General features: G+C 41.9%; 1 protein-coding gene across 2 annotated transcripts in view; it reads left to right on the top strand.

Annotated features, from left to right (window-relative positions):
* The first annotated feature begins 4437 nt into the window (after nucleotides 1–4437).
* Nucleotides 4438–6695, top strand: part of ERICH6B (glutamate rich 6B) — a 101398-nt gene continuing 99140 nt past the window's right edge. Inside the window, exon 1 of one of the 2 annotated variants that reach the window (XM_019524443.1) lies at nucleotides 4438–4477. The gene's annotated coding sequence lies outside the window, so the exon portion shown is untranslated. The other variant, XM_019524444.1, reaches the window with a different exon arrangement.

Below are 6695 nucleotides of genomic sequence, written 5' to 3' on the forward strand. Positions count from 1 at the left end.
GATACTGGATTATAAAATGCCTTCAAATGTTTGTACAAAGGATGTGATGTACATGAAAGGTAGATAATCTGATTGCACAAAGAAGTTAATAAAACGCACTAAATTTCACATCAGCAAAAACCAAGGGAAGGCATTTCAGTGTCTTTGAATTCTCACTACAAGCAAACTGCCCTGGTAATTTTAATGGGGGAAAAATTACATGAATTTCAACAGACCCTATTTTTTAGTCAAATTAGCAATTTGAGATGCTGCATCATCTTTTTCAGCATATGAACCACAGGCTTGTCATTTCCCAGACAGTACTAATACCAGCCCGGTAATTATGTATCTGTCCCTTGCAATCAGCACTACAGCTTTCTCTTTATACTAGAAAGATTATAGGGAAAAAACACTTGAGAGTACAGGAAGGAACTGTCACCTGTGTAATATGATTGGTTAATGGCTGCATAAAGAAAGAACAGTTCCTTAATTTGTATATATAGTTGGTGAATAAAAATGCTCTAGTTCATTTGTCTCTCTGATTGAACGGAGCTGAAGTTTTGGGTTCAAATTCATTCTCTGTTACTATGGTATCTAAGTAATATGTACGTTATTCCTGATTTCTTGCTTCTGTGTAACATATGACCTATTCGGATTTTCTGAATGGCTCAACTACAACTGTTACTCTTCATTAGAACTGCCCAGAACACTTTTTAAAGGTTGACATTTCAATGGAATACAAAAAGAAAGAAATGTTAATATTGGAATTTTTTTTCAAGTTTTTTCCCCTGATTTTGCAACCAATTTTAGCTACACATTGATGAATGCACATCAGATAAATGTGTACAAAATTAGCAGTTTTATACTACTTGGTTTGCCATTTGAATGCACAATTATTCACAAAAAGAACAGCCCAGTAGCTCAACCTTTTGGCAAGCTATGAACAGTTGAAAAAAGGGTCTTAAAGAAAAATCCCAGTAGCGTGAAAGCTGGTGGCAAAATTCCCACTGATTTCAATGGAACCAGAATGTCATCCTTAGAGTGGAAATGTTTTGGCAACTTTACCTTCAATGAATTTTAATGCCAATGTGCACAGAAGAGTAATTAAATTATGTGAGGTATCAGAAGTCAAAATTCTGTTCTCAGAATCCAGTCTAAATCCACTAGCTGCTCCAGTGGAGTTAGTCTGGATTTCTATTGGTGTTTATGAGAAACAAATCTTGCCACAGAAATTGTTTATGATTATATTTGGCAATAAATTCCATCCTGATGTATGAACTAATTCCTCACTCAAGAAAAGCCCCCTCTAGTATAACGATTTACAAGGTTTCAAAACTAATATGCTGTCCAGTACTAGGCAATATTCTTTTCATCTCTGAAGATTCAAGAGCCACAAGGGTTATTTTCAAGAGCTTTGTATATTGGAATTAATGCTAAATCACAAATTCCACCTGTCACAGAACTTGACTGGAGTTGGACCAAGATGTAGTTTGTTGGAGTCATCCAGATGGCAGATCATCTTTTCACCACCAAATCATGACTGCAAGGATGTAAATCGTAAGAATTACAACAAAGAAAGTAATGAAAGTGCACCAAGGGAACTCTGACTTGAATCTACTCTGAAGTCATCACTACAACAAAGCCCTTTCCAAGAGGTGAACCAGCCAGATCCACTATTGAACTGTGCTCCCTGCAATGAGATGAAAAATGTGCCACGTTTCTCTGTTTTCCATCCAAATATTCATTTATTTTCATGTAACATGAGCTTGCTAAATGTCTTCGCTTTCAAGGTTCTCAATATGTTTTCCATTCACTTAAGATCATGCTTTTAATAATTGGATGTGAAGCAAGATCCTGTGGAGTGTAAGTGTAAAACCTACAAGTGCTTGGAAATTCAATCCTCTCAATATTTATGGTTAGCATTAAATATTTCATGCAAAAATAATGACTTCAGCTCCCGGGGTTTCTCTCCATTATCTCCAAAACTGTTCATACATATGCTCAGGGACCTCTACGTAAACATAAAAAGGGGAATTTGCTGTATGTACAGTAAGTTTTGCTTTACAGCATGTACACTGGAAGTCACTGAGATCTCTTTTATTACAAACAGATCCCTGTTTACTAAATCATCTAAAGCTTTCCTTTTCTTGGCTATCATTGAAGTGTAAGAATTTATATTCCCCTTGTAGGAAATTGAAATCAAATATATTTTATAAAGGACCCCACACCAAGGAATCCAAAATTCTTCTCAGTCCAAAAACACTAATTATTTTAAAATAAAAATATCAACCCTCTCAACTTTGTTAAAGGTTCATCAGGACCTTTTCCAATCATTTTGTCATGTTAAATGGAGGAGGCTGCTCTTAAAGAGTCCTCCGTGATGTAAAATAAAAATCTTAATTCAGCCTGGGGAGAGGGAGGGACTACATATGTTGCAGGAATCAGTGAAGAGAGATGAAGAGAGGTGACTTCTGTGCTACGCTGCCTCCACTTCCCTCTTATCCATTTTAACTTCTCTGGAATAATTGCAAAGGTCAAACCCACTGACATTTGGTTCAATTTTTACTGCAGTTTCACAAGGATGAAAGCAAAGACGTGTTGGCAAAATGAAGGGTGCGGAGAGCATAGGGCTTTGCAGACAGTATGGCATTATGGCCACTGACCTTGTCACTTTTTGTTTTGTTTCAGTTATTGTCATTTTTCACCTTTAAAAAAAATCAAGAACATAAAACACCAGAGAACATTTAAAAATCATCCTCTTGCATTGCATAACATCACCCTACTGGGACCCAGCGTAAGAACAGCCAGGATAGAAAATACCCTTCTAGTTCTGTTGGGGTTCAGGACTAAAGTACTGTAGCTAGCAAGCAGGACGTTGGCTGCCGTGGTTCCCCTGCTTTTCCTGTGGCAGATTAGGGTGTTCTGTCTGCATTGTCAGGGTTGAGTGTAGTTGTACAAAGAGTTTAGATGATGGATTTGTATGGGCTGGTTTGGATTGGGATGATCCAGCCTCAGGCTTGGGGTTGGACAGGGCTGGAGGTCCCTTCCAGCCCTACTTCTCTGTGATTCGGTCTCTCTATGCTAACCAACAAAGCCAGAGCTGCTGTGGAGATTCACAAGGGAAGGGACTCCAAAAAAGTGCAACACAGATCACTCACATCAGTACAGCATTGCACTAGACTCTACAAAAACCCTGTGTCTTTCTTCATAAACAGACGCCCCAGTGATACAAAGAGCCAGCCTTCACCTGATCCAGCTCTGTCCAAGACTTTTCCAAGCATCTAAGCACTTCAAAGTCAGTTGCTCCAGTACTACAGTGATAGGCAGCCTTTAAATGCTGGATGGCCAGGACAAGGGAGAAGCATAACTTCTGGGGTGGATGCCAGCTAGTTGGGTTTTCTCTGATTTAAAAAAAAAAATCCCCAATTTTCAGATTTAAAAAAGTAACCCAAAATCCACATTTTTCTATGATCAAAATGAAATACTATTAATAGATAGATAGACAGATATACACACACACACTCATGTATTAGTGGTGTTTCGTTTTGATCATGGAAAAATGTGGATTTTGGGTTATTTTTTTAATCTGAAAATTGGGGATTTTTTTTTTTAATCACCAAAAACCAGGATCCCCACAGGTAACCAACTAGCTGGCATCCACCCCAGAAGTTATGTTTCTCCCTTGTCCTTCTGGCCATCCAGCATTTAAAGGCTGCCTATCACTGTAATACTGGAGCAACTGACTTTGAAGTGCTTAGATGCTTGGAAAAGTCTTGGACAGAGCTGGATCAGGTGAAGGTTGATATTATATGTATATATAATATATGTATACACATACATATGTATGTATGTGTGTGTGTGTGTGTGTGTGTGTGTGTGTATGTGTATATATATATAAAATATCAGCCTTCACCTGAACCTTCACCACTAAATATTTATTAGTGGTGTTTCATTTTGAACATGGAAAAATGTGGATTTTGGGTTACTTTTTTCGACCTAAAAATTGGGGATTTTTTTTTTTATCAGAGAAAACCAGGATCACACACAGTTATCAGTGGGCTACAAGTAGGGTAGGAAGTGGAGAGGAGGAAATCGGGAGAATCACTGCCCAGGCAGTGCAGCTACCCTCACTGGAGATGGGCAGGACTTTGGGTCTAATCCCCTGTCGCCCATGAAAACTGTCATAGGACTCTTTAGTTGGTTTCACGTCCCATCAGAAAGACTGGGCTCCAGAAGCCCAGCATCTCCCCAGCCCCCAGCCTTTGCTTGTCTGGTCCATGCCGATGGTGTTCGCCCTAAGGAATCGGAGAGGTCAGTCCTTGCCGAGAGATCGGCACACTTAAGCTTCCCCAGCCAGAGAAAAGGAGTGTGGTGGGCGCCGTTGGCAAGCTCGCTGCCCGCTTGGCTAGGCGGCCGGTTGCTATGGGACAGGAAAGCGCAACACACTGACCGCTGCGGCCAGGCGGAGGGCGGAGGAGCCGGAGCCGCGTTGCTGCAGGTGAGTGAAAGGCGCAGGGCCCCCTGGCCCCACAGCTGCGGATGCCAGAACGCTGTGATAATGCTTTGGAACGCTGAGATAATGTTTTAGAACGCTGGAGTAGCAAGGATTCGGAACGCAGCTGCGTCACGGGGTGGGAAAGCTGAGTCGGGGCGTGATGGGGCTTGGGCTAGAACTTGATCCGGAGCGGGGCTGAGTGGTCAGGAGAGACGGGGGGACCGCAAGGAAGGGAGTAAAGAATGGACCCCTCTCGTTTCTGAACCAGCGAGAACTGCTCTCCTCTCATTAGTTCTTGATGTCACTGGAAGGCAGACTCTGACAAGAAAGGGAAGTGAGTTTGCAGGCTGGCAAAAAACCAGGGAAATCTGATTGGGAAGTGAGAGGCTGGTCGAGAAGGAGGGCTCTCTGTTCGGAAAGTCTTGGACGGGTTTGAATAAGGCTACTTTTGATATTAAGGTAAATAGTTGCACTCTATGGAGACAACTTTCTGAGTGGTTGTTACTGGAAGAAGTTTCATGGGACTCTAGATATCAAACAAGGTGGCTACTGTAGCATTAATTACTGCTACATTTCATGGATTCCCTAGCTTTTATTGACCTTCTCCAAAATTTGCCCTTCACAGTCTTGATTTAAAATAAAAACATTCCCAAAAGGTGGCCAGAAGAACTGGTAAAAAGGTGAGGGTTTCTCAAAGGCCAAGCAAATTGGAGGGGAAACTACTAGGTAGGGTGAAGAATAGGATATATTTTAGAGAGCTCAGCAACATCTACACAAAGGCAGAGTTCAGTGAAAAGAAGTGGCAAAAATTGGCAGGCCCATGCTGCCCTAGACTTTTTCAAAAAAAATCTCTCCCCCTCCTCAAACAAAGGCAACAGCCTACATAGACGGACAGTGCTTTGATGAATAACCCTAAATTATGGGACTGGGATATCAATCTGGTTGCATTGTTGTACTCTGTCTGTTCCTTTGAGAATAGGAGTTGTGTCTATCTCATAAGTCTTGAAAGAATAGAGCAGACCCAGGTAGGTACGTTGCACTGTTCAGAACAAACAGAGTAAACCAACCTTCTGGGTATATATAAGTATCTAAACACAGAAGACAGGCCTTCATCTGAAACATGGTAATATACACAGCATCTCTTTAAAACTTTTTAAAATAATGCATAATGCAAGCTTGTTAGAGCAGTGAACATTTCTCGCAATTTTTGGCTGACTCAAAGAGACCTAGGGAAGTGAGTTCTGGAATCACGTGTCAGCTGTTTGTGTTGTTCAGGAATATCCCTAGGAGTAGGAGCAGGTGGGTTTAGCATGTGGGTGGATTTAATAGTATCCAACTTTCTTCATAGTTGTTCCTGGTTCAGACTGAACTCTGGTAGGATTATGCTGCTGATTCTATAACATCTGGTTATAGAAGAAAGTTTTGAAAAATTGCACCTTTTTATGAGATCTGCTCATAATATTGGTTTTCTAGGTCCATATTTTGGGGGCCCTGAATGATGAGGTGACTTATTGCTGCCAGTGTAAACTTAGAGTAACTACACTGATTTAGTTATAATTGCTGCACAATCATACAGTATAAACAGAACTGGAGACTGCCCCACAGTTTCAACATGTAGTCCTTACCTCTGGTGTGTTTTAGTCTGACTTCTGACTTATGTCACAGCATTTTATGAGGTATGGGACAAATTTAATTTTTATTGCTATATTTGGGGTGTTGGAGCACGATGAGACTTGCTGTATTGTGGTTTTCATAGTTTCATAGTTGGTAGGATCGGAAGGGACCTGAGCAGATCATCAAGTCTGACCCCCTGCCATGGCAGGAAAAAGTACAGGGGTCAAACAACCCCAGCAAGGTGTTCGCCCACTCTCCTCTTAAAGACCCCCAGGGTAGGAGCCAGCGCCACTTCTCTTGGAAGTTGGTTCCAGATCCTAGCTGCCCTGACCATGAAGTAGCGCCTCCTGATATCTAGCCTGAATCTACCTTCTGCCAGCTTGTGACCGTTATTTGTAGTCACTCCTGGCAGTGCTCCGGGGAACAGGGACTTCCCCAATGCCTGCTGGTCCCCTCTGACTAGTTTGTAACAGGCCACTAGATCCCCCCTCAGCCTTCTCTTGTGGAGGCTGAACACATTCAGGTCCCATAGCCTCTCCTTGTAGGGCCTGCCCTGCTGCCCCCTGATCATGCGGGTGGCCCTCCTTTGGACCCTCTCCATGTTGTC

The sequence above is a fragment of the Gavialis gangeticus genome, unplaced genomic scaffold (genome assembly GCF_001723915.1).
Source record: "Gavialis gangeticus isolate Ggan-Ray unplaced genomic scaffold, GavGan_comp1, whole genome shotgun sequence".
NCBI classification, from domain to species: domain Eukaryota; kingdom Metazoa; phylum Chordata; order Crocodylia; family Gavialidae; genus Gavialis; species Gavialis gangeticus.